Source organism: Nerophis ophidion, linkage group LG02 (assembly GCF_033978795.1).
Source record: "Nerophis ophidion isolate RoL-2023_Sa linkage group LG02, RoL_Noph_v1.0, whole genome shotgun sequence".
NCBI classification, from domain to species: domain Eukaryota; kingdom Metazoa; phylum Chordata; class Actinopteri; order Syngnathiformes; family Syngnathidae; genus Nerophis; species Nerophis ophidion.
In genome coordinates this window covers 27847708-27864668 of record NC_084612.1, presented here as the reverse complement: position 1 = coordinate 27864668, position 16961 = coordinate 27847708, and the positions used below count along the sequence as shown (strand labels likewise).

General features: G+C 38.0%; 1 protein-coding gene across 1 annotated transcript in view; it reads right to left on the bottom strand.

Annotated features, from left to right (window-relative positions):
• spon1a (spondin 1a) overlaps positions 1 to 16961 on the bottom strand; it is a 226078-nt gene that overhangs the window by 106184 nt on the left and 102933 nt on the right. The gene's annotated exons all lie outside the window — the stretch shown is intronic.

Here is a 16961-nt window from a genome sequence, read left to right as displayed (position 1 = left end):
GACATACGTTCTCATCTTGAAGGGGAAAAATTTATATTGCATGAATAATTTAGTCCTGGCATGTGCAGTGAACCTTAATTTGCAATGCTTCATTTAACATTGGTAATGCCTTCTTAGGCGAGCGACGACATTCAAACGGGAATCATCACCGATAGGAAATGGTGAGGAACGAGTATGCAGTGTTAATATGGTTTAATAATGTCTGCTTGTTCCACTGACACTTAATAGTTTAATATGAATGTGGGTGAGAAGAAGGCTATTACACAGATCACGCAAAGGCACAATGACACACTTAAGACAATGAGACGTAAAAAAAAACCTCCCCGAACATGCTGAACATGCTCTACAGACATGCTGCACATGCTACACATTCAGTTTATTGTGTGAAATAAGTGAGGTCTAACAGTAATCTAAGCAAAATTGAGTGTGCTCATGGCTAAAACCTGCAGGGCACTGTTGCTCTCTAAGCAAGAACAATATGAATTTAGCTATGGGAAGATGAGTTACTGTGCGTGACCTAAACAGATCTCCACTGTAGGAGTACTTCTCCAGGCAGAATTAGGTTATTTTAGGGCAGGGGTCGGGAACCTTTTTGGCTGAGAGAGCCATACAAGCCAAATATTTTTTAAAGTATTTCCGTGAGAGCTATATATATATATATATATATATATATATATATATATATATATATATATATTTTATTTTTTTATTTTTCTTAACACTGAATACAACTAAATGCGTGCATTTTTAAGTAAGACCAACATTTTTAGAGGATAATAAGTCTCTTATTCGTTTTAATAACATTCTTATTCTAAAGCTAAGCAACAATAAATAAAATACTTCTTACCATTAATCCGACTTCTTGAACAGGTGCAGTAGAAATCCGATGGATGGTTTAAAATGCATGACAATGTTTTATATTTTGAACGTTATTTTTAACACAGTGATTACCAGCGAAGTTTTTCATTACACATCGTGTTAAGCAATGTCAGATAAGATTTATCTGAGAGCCAGAAGCAGTCATCAAAAGAGCCACATCTGGCTCTAGAGCCATAGGTTCCCTACCCCTGTCTTAGGGTAACTCAGTTAGAGTCAATGCTTCTTCACATTCAGAGTAGCCAGTGGCTCAGGCCTCGAGTCTGAATGTCTCCTGGACGTATTCCTAATGAGGTGTTTCGGGCATGCCCAGCCGGCAGGATGCCTCGTTGACCCAGGACACGCTAGAGGGATTATACCTTGCCGCTGGCATTGAAATGACTTGGTGTCCGCTTGGTGGAACTGGAAGAGGTGGCCAAAGACTGGGAAGTCTGGGCCTACATACTGAGACTTCTAACCCTCAAAACCCCAGTCACAACAAGCTGTCAATTAAGAAACTATATTAACATGTCCATCACAAGTGCTGCAAACAGAACCTTTTGCGACAGCAGTATGTTTTATTTCACACCCTTTTATCTTCTTTATGTGATAAAGTTTTCCTGTATTGGTTTTCTTTATTTAGCGTTTAGGTCTGTTCCCAGCACTCCTCGCCTCCCTTTGTTTACTTCTTTGTTGTTAGGAGCGCTGCGTACACACACCGGACTCTGTTTATTGATTAGTGTCCCCACCGGCTGCTAACACCAATCTTTGACAGCAAATTGGCATTGGTAGCATAACAGGCCCAGAGCATAATACTACCACCGCCATGCTTTGACGGTAGGGATGGTGTGACTGGTATTAAAGGCCTCACCATTTCTTTTCCAAACATATTGCTGGGTATTGTGGCCAAACAGCTCAATTTTTGTTTCATCTGACCAGAGAACATTCCTCCAAAAGGTGTTATCTTTGTCTATGTGATGTCAGATGAAACAAAAATTGAGCTGTTTGGCCAAAATACCCAGCAATATGTTTGGAGGAGAAAAGGTGAGGCCTTTAATCCCAGGAACACCGCATCTACCGTCAAGCATGGTGGTGGCATGGACCTGTTTTGCTGCCAATGGAACTGGTGATTTAAATGGGACAATGAAAAAGGAGGATTATCTCCAAAGTCTTCAGGAAAACCTAAAATCATCAGCCCACAGGTTAGGTTGTGGGTGCAGTTGGGTGTTCCAACAGGACATTGACCCCAAACACTCGTCAAAAGTGGTAAATAAATGGCTAAATTAGGCTAGAATTAAGGTTTTAAAATGGCCTTCCCAAAGTCCTGAGTTAAACGCAATGCTGAAGAAACAAGTCCATGTCAGAAAACCAATAAATTTCGCTGAACTGCACCAATTTTGTCAAGAGGAGTGGTCAAAAATTCAACCAGAAGCTTGTGGATGGCTACCAAAAGCACCTTATTGCAGTGAAACTTGCCAAGGGACATGAAACCAAGTATTAACATTGCTGTACGTATGCTTTTGACCCAGTAGATTTGGTCACATTTTTAGTAGACCCATAATAAATTCATAAAAGAACCAAACTTCATGAATGTTTTTGGTGACCAACAAGTACAGTATGTGCTCCAATCATTCTATCACAAAAAAATAAGAGTTGAAATTATTGGAAACTCAAGACAGCCATGACCTTATGTTCTTTACAGGTGTATGTAAACTTTTCATCGCGACTGTATACTGTACCTTCTTCAGCCAGGCTCCCTGAAGAGGTATTGTTTGACTTTAAAAGACTTTAGCCTGATCACACGGTCCTGTCTGTTTGTAGCATTTAGCTTTTGTCTTTGTTGTTGCTGAACTATTTTTGCCTTTGACAACGTTTTTGCCTACTCCCTTGTACCTTTGCATGAACTACAGTGAAACCATTGAAACCTGTGCCTGCCTCCAAGAATGTCATTAGAGAATATCGATAAGGGTATCATACTGATAAAACCTTAACAATGCACATCTATTTTTACAAGTACAATTGATCCAACAAGTTATTAAAGTAAATGTAACAGAGTAAATGTAGTGCGTTACTACCCACCTCGGTTCACCATTTAGTCAGTATTTGAATATTTTTTTTCTCTGAATACTTTCTTATACTCAAGTAATGATTTGGATGACGACATGTTACTATTACTTGAGTTATATGACTTCAGTAACTGTTTGAGTGTTTTTCGAACATGCATGCATACAACACGATACATCAGAATTTCGAGTTTCTTTATTCAACATATTTGAAAAAGAGTAGGAAGAAACAGTGCATTTTTAGTCATACCCCTTTTCTTTTACATAGCAGTTGCCAAAAACTTTTGTTCACTTCCCGTTCTCAATTTATTCACAATAAACTCCATAAGTAATAACATTTAAAATAAATAAATGAATAATAATTAGTGAAGTAAGTTATATTTCATATGGTGAGATACATAAGATTATCTAGAGCAGGGGTAAGGAACCTATGGCTCTAGAGCCAGATGTGGCTCTTTTGATGACTGCACCTGGCTCTCAGATAAATCTTAGCTGACATTGCTTAACACGATAAGTAATGAATAATTCTGCTGGTAATCACAGTGTCAAAAATAACGTTCAAAATATAAAACATTCTAATGCATTTTAATCCATCCATCCAGTTTCCACCGCACCTGTTCAAGAAGTCACATTAATGGTAAGAAGTATTTTATTTATAGTTGGTTAGCTTTAGAAAAACAATGTTATTAAAAAGAATAAGAGACTTATACTCTAAAAATGTTGGTCTTACTTAAAAATGCACACAATTAGTTGTATTCAGTCTTAAAAAAAATATGATATAGCTCTCACGGAAATACTTTTTAAAATATTTGGCTTGTATGGCTCTCTCAGCCAAAAAGGTTCCCGACCCCTGATCTAGAGAATGGATGGATGGAATAAATTCAAAATGTTTATCATGATTCTCCTTCTTTGTACTTTTTACACACTTAATGTTTGAAGAGTTTCTTAAATTGGATCATTTTATTACATTATTTGATTTCTTTGCTGAGTCCATTCCAAAATTTAATACCACATACTGATATACGAAAGGTCTTAAGTGTTGTACGTGCGTACAAATGTTTTAAATTATATTTTTCTCCAAGGTTGTGTTTCACCTCTTTTTTTTGAGAATAATTGCTGTTTATACTTGGGTAAGAGATTATAGTTTGCAATGTAAATAATTTTAGCTGTTTGAAAATTCAATAAGTCGTGGAATTTCAGTATTATCGATTCAATAAATAAATGGTTTGAAAGTTCTCTGTATCCAACATTATGTATTATTTTAACTGATCTTTTGTGTAACACGGTTAGTGAATGAAGAGTACTTTTGTAGTTTGTTCCCCATATTTCTGCACAATAACTCATATATGGTAACACTAGCGAGCATTAGAGCATATGGAGTGATTTTTGGTTCAATGCATGTTTAGCTTTATTCATTACTGCCGTGTTTCTTGCGACCTTTTGTTGTGTATTTTTTATATGAGATTTCCAGTTGATTTTATCATCAATCATTATAACTACCTGATTTCATTTACCCTTTTAATTTGTATTCCATCTATTTGTATTTGTGTTTGACTTTCCCTTCTACTGTTACCAAATACCAGTATTTTAGTTTTACTGTTAAGGATAGTCTGTTTTTGTCAAACCATACTTTAAATGTTTTCATTTCTTCTGTTCTTATTTGTGTTAGCTTCTGTGTGTTCCTTCTTGAACAAAATGCTGTTGTGTCGTCCGGGAATAATACTAACTTTAAATCCTTTGTAACTTTACAAATGTCAGTTATATAAATATTGAATAATTTTGGTAGTAGTATTAAACCCTGGGGTACACAACAGGATATATTTAATGTTTTGTAAACGTGTGATTGCCTAGCTTCACGCATTTTCCAGTTGGTTAAGTAATTTCTAATCCAGTTTAAGACCAACCCTTTGATGCCATATCATTCTAATTTTTTGTTTAGATTATTGTGATCGATTTTGTCAATTCACGGTGGCAGAGGGGTTAGTGCGTCTGCTTCACAATACAAAGGTCCTGCAGTCCAGGGTTCAATCCCAGGCTCGGGATCTTTCTGTGTGGAGTTTGCATGTTCTCCCCGTGAATGCGTGGGTTCCCTCCGGGTATTCCGGCTTCCTACCACTTCCAAAGACATGCACCTGGGGATAGGTTGATTGGCAACACTAAATTGGCCCTAGTGTGTGAATGTGAGTGTGAATGTTGTCTGTCTATCTGTGTTGGCCCTGCGATGAGGTGGCGACTTGTCCAGGGTGTACCCCGCCTTCCACCCGATTGTAGCTGAGATAGGCGCCAGCGCCCCCCGCGACCCCAAAAGGGAATAAGGGGTAGAAAATGGATGGATTGTGTCAAGTGCTTTAGTTATATCCATAAACACTGTTCCTGCACATATTTTACTATTTATTGCATTTGTAATTTCCTCTGTTATTTCAATTTAAGCCATCAAAGTTGAAATATTAGCTCTGTATCCATATTGGTTTTTAGCAAGTATTCCATATTTGTTTACGAAGCGCTCCAATCTGTTGTTGAACGATTTTTCATGATTTAAAAAATGGTGGAATTAAAGAAACCGGTCTTGTAAAATGGTGTTTGTCACTAGTCTTATAAATTGGTACAACGTCAGCTGTTTTAATTTTTCGGGGAAATTTGCCTGTTTAAATTGATAGGTTACTAATATACATTAATGGTCCTGGGAACTCTTCAAGAACCTTTTTATCATTTCCATATCAATTCCATTACAATCGATTGAAGTCTTAGAGTTGCATTTTGTTCACGATTTTAACTATTTCCTCCTGTGTCGCTTTCGTGTGGAACATTGAGTTGGGATTTCTATCTATTGTAAATGAACATGCAGGTGTCCTGAAGACCAATAGTAAACAAATACGGAATTTTGTGCACTTGGCAGGACAATTAGAATAATTTGGCAAAGCCTATAGAGGGCACAGTCTTTATTCAAACTGGTCAAATATCCCTAAGGATGTCACAATTATGAGGAATTATGGGCTGTTTTCTGCCTACAAGCCGATGTGTCCCTCTGTCTTTACTCTGGATGAGATAGAAGCGTCTCTGTGATCAAAGTTCTGTTCGGGCGTCTCTGATCTGTCGCAGCACAGCCTCCTATTAATAGACACTAAATTGGTTTGAAACTCCAACGGGTGCAAGCTAGCTGTTATCTGTTTCTGGCGCAAAGGTTTGCACAGCCTTCAGGTGTTAATTAAATCTCCACTGACATTCCCTCATCCTGCCCAGCAGAATAAACTGTAGTCATTTTCATTGAACCGATTTTGCTCAAGAGTGAAGAATAAAACGTTTTGGAGTGGCAACCAGGCAAGTTTAAGGCAGGCTTGTTTCTAAGCGTCGACTACTTTTCTGGAGGGTTGGGAATTGATTTTTTTCACCGTGGTTATCTTCAGTTGTGATTGCTAAGCCTTGTGGTCTGGATGTCTGTAGTGCTGCCTTAAAACATCACATTTGGGCCTCACAACCTGAGGCATTGCACACACACAACCCAGCTGATTATTATTATTCATCCTTACAATTTTTACCACTTATCCAAGTAAGGGTTTCAGGGACATTGTAGCCAAACCGGGCTGACTCTGGGTTAAAAAGGCGGGATTGGTCACCTTTCAATTACAGGGCACATTTAAGCAGAGAAGCAGTCACACTGACATCCACGCCTATGGTCACTGACTGCACCAGTGGCCAGTGAGGTATTATTGCAGGATAATTGCACACTACCTTTAATGACCCAGTTTAAATTGTCTGCCACTCTCTCTGCAACTTCCTTTCCTTCGTCCACAGTCTCTCTCCCAGCAGGAGATCTTCTCAGAGTGAACCTGGAAGTGTTATTCCATGTATGTATCACACATAGGATGCACTTTGCAAAAATCCTCTCCAGCATCATGCACTAGCAAATTCAAGTCAAAACTCACAAGAGACATAAACTCTGCTGTACCTTCAAGAGAAAATACAAACATAGATACACAAGAAAAAACTACTTTGCATAAACGTATGCAAGAGTACAGAAATCTGCGGAAATTATGTAAACACAAAATTCTTCCATAGCCTCTAATTATAAAGATTTTGCTAAATTACCTGAATGCAATACAAGACATTTCATGGGTTGAATGCATTCAAACACTAAAAAACGGTTTTGTTGTTTAGACTATAAACTCCTGATAAGAAACTTTGAGATTTACTAACTGTAAAAAATCTGACTAAATTTGTCTTTACATGTAATAAATGTTTATGATGATAAATCTTTGTTTTGTTTGTTTGTTGGGAAAATAGTTTCAACATGCAGATTTCAACCGGTGCCAACCTGTAGTGGGTTGTGTTTAACCTTAAACAATGCGATAGTAGAATTTTCGAAGTAAAATAAACTAAGGGCAGCATAATCCTAGGGAGCCTGGGTGTGTCACATTGTCTAAATGCTGTGTGCTCTCTCTGTGGTTACCACGGGGACAGCTAATTGACTTGATCTGAACTACCATGGAGCCAGGAAATAAAAACTATCCACTTCCAGCAGCTCAGTCTCTCCTCCCTACAGTCACTTGGCTGCACCTTTCCTGGTTTTTGTTTGGCTTTTGCGTGTCTTTCTGTATGTTATCCTAATTTTTTACTCTTTATGGTATATTTAATCATTTAAAACCTTAAAGAACCCTTAGTCTGGATGACCAAAGTTGTCTTTCTGTATTATTTGCTCCTGAAACTAAATGTGACAGTTAATTCCCATAATATCAGTTAATTTTTGGTTAATTGGTAGTTAACTAATTGTATTTGAAAAGTTGCCTTTTTCTTAATAGACTAGTTATGGCACCCATTTTGGCGTGACGTCATACAGAATTGGAGCTCATTTTCCTGCATAGACGGTGTGGATAAAGGAATGTAAAACCATAATTTTGAACACGTTTTTGTTCCCGTTATCTATGATATCCTCTTCAAATAATACACCATGAGCAACATAAGGAATAACTATTTCTACACTTCCCTGCTCTACCACCTCCTTTGTCAAAGAAACCATAGCCTGTTTCCTCATGCTTTGTCCAAATTTAATTAAGCACCTTGAGGAAAACAACAGCAGAAGAAGATGCAAAATAGAATACGAGCGACTGACTTGCTTATTCTCTCGTTTTAGAGCACCAGGTCTGCTTTTCTGTCTGTTTTTTTTAGTTTTTTTCCATCCAAGCTCCGAACAAAGCCCCTCTTCATTGAAACCAGAGTTATTTAATATTAAATGAACTGAAAATTAAATGACAATGATCACTGCAAATTACACTCCTCGCTTGGTCTGTCCCATTTTGCGCAAACCAATTTGACACCATAGGTCCATACTTTCCTAATTTTCCCATTATTTAGAAATTTATGCAGGCTGATATTCTCTTTAGTTGTATTCCTACAACCTGCAACAATGCATTCAATAATTCGTACAACTTCTGTGCAGAACTATAATTCGGGAAAAAGATGCTACCAAAACAAACTACGCAATATGAAATTTCCTCCTTTCTTCTGTCGGTGACGTCAGCAGGCCCGCCCACATTTTGGAGCTAAACATGGGAGTTCCAAAGTGTGCTAAACTTGTTAGAAAAGAAGCCTTAAATAATGTGTCTATTTTAGGTGGTATTCTACAAGGAGATGTCATTTTTAGGGGTATTGTCGACCGTCTTTGTCATAAAGGGGACCTATTATGCAAAACCAACGTTTCTTACATATTGGTAGCTGCTGTTGTATATTTGGGATCTGCATAAGTCCAAACATTTGAAATCAAACATTGGAGGCATTGCAGAGATTTTGATGAAGCAATCTTGGCTCGTTTAGAAGAAGAGCGAAGCAGAAAGCAGCTTGAAGACGGTCTGTAAAAGATCATCTATGCAATGTTTTGAACAAAGTGCCACCATTACATGATATGTAGACCACAAGGAAGTATTTAAATTTATAAAGGAACAAACATATATATGATCCTCTAACCTACGAGCCAGGTTGTGACAATAGCTGTGGAAACGGTCATGTCCCACTAAATATATAAGAATACCCTGCATCAGAGCAAAACACAAAAAAGAAGAGGCCTTTTTATTCACATTTGTTGTGGTAGTGCCCCATTTTAGTTCAGATAACAACAATCACACACTTTCAGAAAATTTTATAGTAGATACTATCACAATACTGTACATGTAGACATTAGTTACTGTATTTTAAAATAACATTTTATAATGGTAAAGTCTTGTTTTGACAAAATCAGTAACACTGTAGTTGCAATGACAATGAAGAAGTGCCTACTTCAGCGTCCTGAAATCTTTGATGTCTTTGAAATACAGTGTATGTGTGTATATTGTTGGACCAGCCGAGGCACATTTCATCTTGTGTAGTAAGCACTATGAAGACAGTGCATTGTTGTCTTTGTAAAGGCACAGATGTATGTCGTGCATTGATTAAGTTTATAGTGCATTGTTGTCTTTGTAAAGGCACAGATGTTTGTCGTGCATTGATTAAGTTTATGCAGTTGTATCCAAGAACAATTCTGGTGAGTCTATGCTACAAATGGACAAAATTAAAACAATTCTTAACTGTCAATCCTAGTTTACTTTATCATTGATCCATTTTCTACAGCCTGTGTTCGACCCATATTAGGAAGAATATCTTATCGGTCCCCCAGCCAACCAAATGACATGGAAATGTCAGTGAAGGGATGTGTTGGGGCGTGTTTGGGAGATACTGAGCCAATGGTCTCATTTACATAAGGACAAGATAACAAGCCCAGACATCACCGGAAACAGATTTATCAGGACTATCTCATGAATAAAATATCACACAGATTTATAATGAAGGTTTATTGTATTTAGTTGACCTTGATCTTATAAAGATCTAACAAATGTTCAGGCGCATCTTCTCCATACTTAAGTGGCCTAGCCTGGAGAATCATAGGGTCTAGTCTGAGATCTCTATCTGGGGCTTCTCAAATTGGTACTTCAAAAACTTTAAAAACAAGACCATTTAATCATGCAGCAATTACCAATGAACACACTGGACATATGTTAAGCAGTTGGATGCAGACGCTACAGTTCGTAGCAGATGGGATGGAAATGGTATGCAGTAATTGCAGATTTTTTCAATATCTAACGCTCATTTACGGCATATGGCCTGATGGCCATGTCCGAAAGGTGCATACAAGATCCCTTTTCCATTAGATATGCATGTTTTATGTAGTACTAAGATGTGTATTGTTATATTAGTTTTCATTATGTTGTATTAATTGAGTCCGTATACTTTTGCTGCATGACCAAAAAAAGGAGTGTAAGCAGGGCCAGCCAGTGTGGCAGTGTCATGTGTATGTTATCAAACCTCACTTTCTGACAACTTCAAGAGTGTGCTGCCACCTGAGTTACAGCAGTATTTTCTTTCCTGTGGATGTTCGATCTGTTTTTTTACACCTGCTCTAAATTATGTTTTCTTTGTCAAAACTATCATCTTTTTTGGAAAACTGTACTTGTGTTTAGAAAGTGGCTGAAAATGAGGTTACCCTACTTTGAAAGCCCAGCAGCCACCACTGGCATGCTGCTGCATTTATTTCATCCATGTTTCTCTACTAATCCTGTTTAGGGTTGTAGAAAGCCAAAGCCTATTCCAGATGACTTCAGAAAAGGTACTGTTGCCGGTCATTCACAGGGCACACATACTGTAGCTAAGTAAGCATGCATCTGAGAAAAGCTAAAACCAAGTAGTCAGCTTCATTTACATGTTAATATTGTAAAATTGTGTACCGTATTTTTCGTAGTCTAAGTCGTTCCAGAGTATAAGTCGCACCTGCCAAAAATGCATAATAAAGAAGGAAAAAAACATAAGTCGCACTGGAGTATAAGTCGCATTTTATGGGGAAATGTATTTGATAAAACCCAACACCAAGAATAGACATTTGAAAGGCAAATTAAAATAAATAAAGAATAGTGAACAACAGGCTGAATAAGTGTACGTTATATCAGTGGTCCCCAACCACCCGATTGGTACCGGGCCGCAGAAGATTTATTTATTTTTATTAAATCAACATAAAAAACACAATATACACTTACAATTAGTGCACCAACCACAAAAACCTCCCTTTTTCATGACAAAAACGTCCCTTTTTCATGACAAAGAAGAAAAAAATAAAATAAATAAAAAATAAAAAAAAGGACCCCCTCACCGGGCCGCGGGATAAATTATTAAGCGTTGACCGGTCCGCGGATACAAAAAGGTTGGGGACCACTGCGTTATATGATGCATAAATAACCAACTGAGAAGGTGCCTGGTATGTCAACGTAACATATTATGGTGAGAGTCATTCAAATAACTATAACATATAGAACATGCTATACGTTTAACAAACAATCTGTCACTCCTAATCAATAAATCCGATGGAATCTTATACGTCTAGTCCCTTACGTGAATGAGCTAAATAATATTATTTGATATTTTACGGTATTGTGTTAATAATTTCACACATAAATCGCTCCTGAGTATAAGTCGCACCCCTGGCCAAATTATGAAAAAACTGTGACTTACCGTATGAAAAATACGGTATTGTAAAACACAAGATTTGAACCGTAACTAAAAAGATAAATTAAGCATTGTTTTCTAAGCGCATTTTTTTTTGTTACTGGATGTGGTAAATTTGCATAATCTGTCAAATTTAAAATAATTTGCAGAATTGTAAACTCACTGGCTAACAATTGCATAATTTTCATAGTAAATATGTAAAATTCCAGGCGATATACTTCTACTTAGGTATAATGGTAATTGAATAATATACCTGAAATAAATTTAGAATCACAGCTGTGAAGTTACAGTAAACTACCATCGAGATATTTCACAGGAAATTACTGTAAATATTTTTGCGGAAGTAATGCACTTACAGTATAAACCAGCAATTTACTGTGAATTCACAAATGATTTTTTATGGTGTCGAGTTCAATTCATAAGATGAAATAGCCTTTGCAGCATTGTTGTCACGGAGTGGTCAGCGTTGCTTGATGCGTGACCCCAAGGATGCATAGAATGTCAGGCGGAAATGCAAGTAAAGAATAATTTGTTATGTACAAAGAGCATGGAAACAAAACAGCATACAAAGCATCGGTCTCAAAAGTAGGAGAAATAATGATCCAACCCTGAAGGAGGGACCCACGTGGAACTAAATAGAACTAATTAAACGAGGAACAGGTGTGCTGACAGGACATGGAACAGAAAGTAAAGGTGCTGCAAAACACAGAGATCAAACAGGAAACACTGACAAAACAAGATCACCAGGACAGGAAGTGATTCCAAACACACGAAAACCCAAACATTATCAAACTGTCAGTAGCAAGCCTGACAATTGTACCCTTTTCTAGCCAGCATCAGTGTTAAATTGACAGCAAAATTTGATTTCGTTTCAGTCATAGTCTTTTGACTAAAATGTAATTTAGTTTTAGTCATAATTTAGTTATTTAAATTGTTTTAGTTTTAGTCTAGTTTTAGTTGACGAAATATCATAAGATTATAGTCGACGAAAACTACAGTAGATTTAGTCGACTAAAGGGTAATATGTAAACTTTCCCTTCAATTTCTAAAAGTCAAAGCAAAACAGCGGAAAAATCACAGATACAAGTTGTATTTTGATAAAAATCATGTCTCAAATTTAGTATTTCACGAGTAAGCCGTGTAATAAACGGGATAACGTCGAGTGAGTTGTATGTTGTGGAAAGTGCTTACCTGTGTGTGGATTTCGGGGTGATTCGACTGTAAATGTCGCTTCAAGTTTGTTGTGTTTTTCCCCGTAATCCTCGCGTTGCATTTCTTACACTGCGTCTTGTTATCTTTGACGTCAAATATAAAATTTCCCCATATGACCTCTCTCCTCTTCCTGTGCCAGCAAATGTTGTCTTCTGCAGCGCCTTCCTGGGTCAGTCTCAAACGCAAACTACGTTTACGTAACTTCCTAACCACGCTGCTCTGATTGGTTCTCTTGCCAACTCCTCCCGCCTCTTCTTAACGAAATGAGTTCCGATTGGATCTCGTCTCTGGCAGACATTTTCGTCTCGTTTTTATTCGTTGACGAATATGTCAATACACCTCGTCATCGTCTTAGTCCACGTAAATTATTTTTTATTTAGTTATTGTCTCGTTTTAGTCAGAAAAAAAAGGTAGTTGACGATAACTATGACGAACATTTTTCGTCAACAAAATTAACACTGGCCAGCATCCTCTGTTGGTTGCCGCGCAGTAGTTCATCAATTGTGCTTCTACTGAATGAAGATATGAACCAGCAGACTACACAGTAAAGTTGTAAATAACGATGCTAGATCGACAAAACATTTTTATGTCCACCCCTATCTTTGAGCCAGCAGTCTGTCATTCCAGTACACTCCATCATTTAGCCAGTATGTTCATGTTGCACTTAGCTGCACATAGAAGTAATAAGTCATACTTAAAGCCCAACCAGACACACATAAACACAATGACCTGACAACTTTAAATCATGAAACTTGAAGCATACAAAGGCCTTCATGCACAAGGGAATATGTTGTAGCCAGCATGCCTTTTAATGAGACAAAACATGCTTTGTTGTAATACTGTGTACTCTAAATAAATGGAAAAAACATTTTCATGTGCACAACAATATAACTGTGCCAGCAAAGCACATACTGGCTCCCTCTTCCATGGTAAATTGGGCTCGCCTCTGGCTGCACTGTGCGGTCTGAGCGATTCTAATGACTGTCATGGGATCTACAGCGTGCACGCATGCTTTTGGAATGCTATGTTTTCCTAAACAGGAATATCTGCTGGGGTCAACTAGCATTATGAGTCATAAGAGGAGGCTTCCAGCTGAGATTAAATAATTAATGTCCTTTTTTATTAGATAAACAATGATGCGGAGAGAATGATATTTAAAAAAGGAGGCATCCATTACAATGAATGAAATAAAATCTAAAGGTTATGTTCTGCTTTCATGGCTGCAATATACTATGAACCATGAATGCCACTCTTAAACCAGACTATATTTACTTCAGTCGATGGATCCTTGATAGAAAAGTGTATTTGTAATTAGGGTTGCCAACGCTCTAGTAATATATTTGTGGGGGTTCTTATCTTTTCATTAGGGTTGTCAAATGATTAATCACATTTTATTAATAGTTAACTCAAAATTAATTGCGATTAATCCCAGATAGGTATAATTTTTCATCATTAATAAGTGTACCTTACACAGATCATTTTTGGAGGTGGTGGTGGTGGGAGGGGGTCTATCCCTCGGATAACTGTGATATTTCTACCAGGAAAAAATGCTTTTAATATTCTGTACAATACATAATATACAAGTTAAGGTCTTCATATTGCTGCATGACAATGTTTTAACCTTCTCTAATAATTAATTAAATTTTATATTGAGCCTTCTTATCATTCTGTAATTGAGGACTCGACCTGAGCATGTTATCAAATAATTTACACAACAATTCAACCAGAAAAAACCCCACCCCACCCGCACTCATATTCCTCAACTGATGTACTAGCATTTCTTTAGGTGCAAACACCACAGAACAAAATTACAAAACATTTCTGACAAAGCATGATCGTAATCTAAGACATTTTTTTGTCGTTGATTTCAGGTAAATTGCCAAAATACCTGTGGCAGTGGGGGCGTGGTTATGGGGCATGGTCAATAGGACTTCATCACATGATTTGCTATAATGCATATATTCTTTAAAAAGGCAAAAAAACATGTTTTTCGTTTAAAACCAATCCGTCATTATTAAGTATAGTAGTAACATATATATTGTATCGTATATATTGTTTTGTTGTATTTTTAAATTTTAGCTACAGTACATGTTGTATAATGTACTTATATGAGAATTTTGTATTATCTTCTTTTAATTGGAACTGTGAGTAAAAAATAATATGTTGTCAGCATACATTAAGACCTCCATATCCTCACAGATGAAAGGTAGGTAATTGATGTACAAACTGAAAAGCCCCACAATAGACACTTGAGGGACCCCTGCGGTACAGGAACTGAGCGGCAAAGTTTTGTCATGTATTATTATGCGCTGGGAAGATTGAAACCACTTGATAGTGTTTGTGGAGAGATTGAAATTCTGTAATTTTGCCAGCAGCACTGAGTGATTACTGGGTTAAACGCCTTACGTAGATCCAGGAGAACGGCCCCAACCACCATGCCCTGTCCAGGCTGAACTTGATCACCTTGAAGAAGTAACAACCTTGTTATTATAAAAAAAATTTCCTGGCTGCTTGCTAAAAACCTGGTCCATCATTCCATCCATTTTCTACCGCTTGTCCCTTTTGGGGTTGCGGGGGGGTGCTGGATCCTATCTCAGCTGCATTCGGGTGGAAGCCGAACTGGACAAGTTGCCACCTCATCGCAGGGCCAACACAGATAGACAGACAACATTCACACTCACATTCACACACTAGGGCCAATTTAGTGTTTCCAATCAACCTATCCCCAGGTGGATGTCTTTGGAGGTGGGAGGAAGCCGGAGTACCCGGAGGGAACCCACACAGAAACTCAGGACTTCTACAGGACCTTCGTATTGTGAGGCACATGCACAAACCACCGTGCTGCCCCTGATTAGAATATATTTAAAAAAAATCTGTACAGATTGTGTACGAGAAATATACATTTATTCTACAGAATATGTCCTTAAAGTCATCATGTAAAGAATGTTTAAATGTTAAAGTGAGGTTTTGTATACAGCTGGTCCTGTTCAGGGCTGCATGTACATGCAGCTGGTGGCTATTCCAGGTGACTTCCCTACATACTTGCCAACCTTGAGACCTCCGATTTTGGGAGGTGGGGCGTGGTCGGGAGTGGGGCGGAGGCGTTGTTGGGGGCGTGATTGGGGTGGTGGGGGGGGGGGGGGGGCGTGGTTAAGAGGGGTGGCATATAATTCACCAACTCAAATATTTCATATATATATATATATATATATATATGTATGAAATACTTGACTTTCAGTGAATTCTAGCTATATATATTTATTTTATTATGTATATAAATAAAATAAATAGTTGAATTTCCGACGGCACCTATCAAATACACAGTAATAGAAACACAGTTGTTCTAACTGTACTGTGCTTGCTGGTTACAAAAAAACCAACAAGAACACTTACCTTTCACTATTTGAGTAACCTTTGTTCTGCCATTTGCGTATTGGCGAGCGATCTCCGAATCCGGGAACATCCTTCATAGATTTGTTGTAGACATCCGCAAATGAGAACGGGATGTTGCTTCCAGCTATTAGCATAGCCATCTTTGTCTCAGCATAAGATACACCATCGGGTCTCCATTTTGCGAGGTGGGCCATAATACTGGGTTGTGAACGATGCTGCGCTGCGGACGCTTTGTGCTTCGCTGACTGACCGTTCATGGCTGAGTATATCCATTCGGCCGCCGTGTTCAATGGAGATGTCAATTCTACTAAATTTACGGGCAACATACCCCTTCCCCTTCGAACTCACCTGGATAAACTGAAATTCTTGTTTCCAATCGTTCTGGAACTTGCAAGTGTATTTCTTCATTTTGCTCGTCGACAGTGTAATATATATGGTTGGATTCAATAACCAGGCGACGTGATGAAGTTACGTCTCTTTACTGTGGGTTTTCTGAACAGACTCCCTAATGCATGTTCCTTGCCTGCACTTAAATGTAGAATATATTTACATTCTATTCTATGTACAGTAGATGGCAGTATTGTCCTGTTTAAGAGGGTCACAACATTGAGTCAGGTCTGGAGCTGAGGGGGCGTGGCCTCCAGCTCCGCCTGAATTTCGGGAGAAAATTTGTCCCGGGAGGTTTTCGGGAGAGGCGCTGAATTTCGGGAGTCTCCCGGAAAATCCGGGAGGGTTGGCAAGTATAATACACCCTGTATTGGTCGCTAGTCCATCACAGGGAACGGGCAGCCAAGAGTGACTCCTTAAAAGAAGCGCACTCCAAGATTATTAAAATAAGAGAGAGGTTTTTTACCGACACTGATCTACAATTTCTGCCGTCATTCTTCAACGTCTAATTTGGCTTCAGCCTAAATCAGG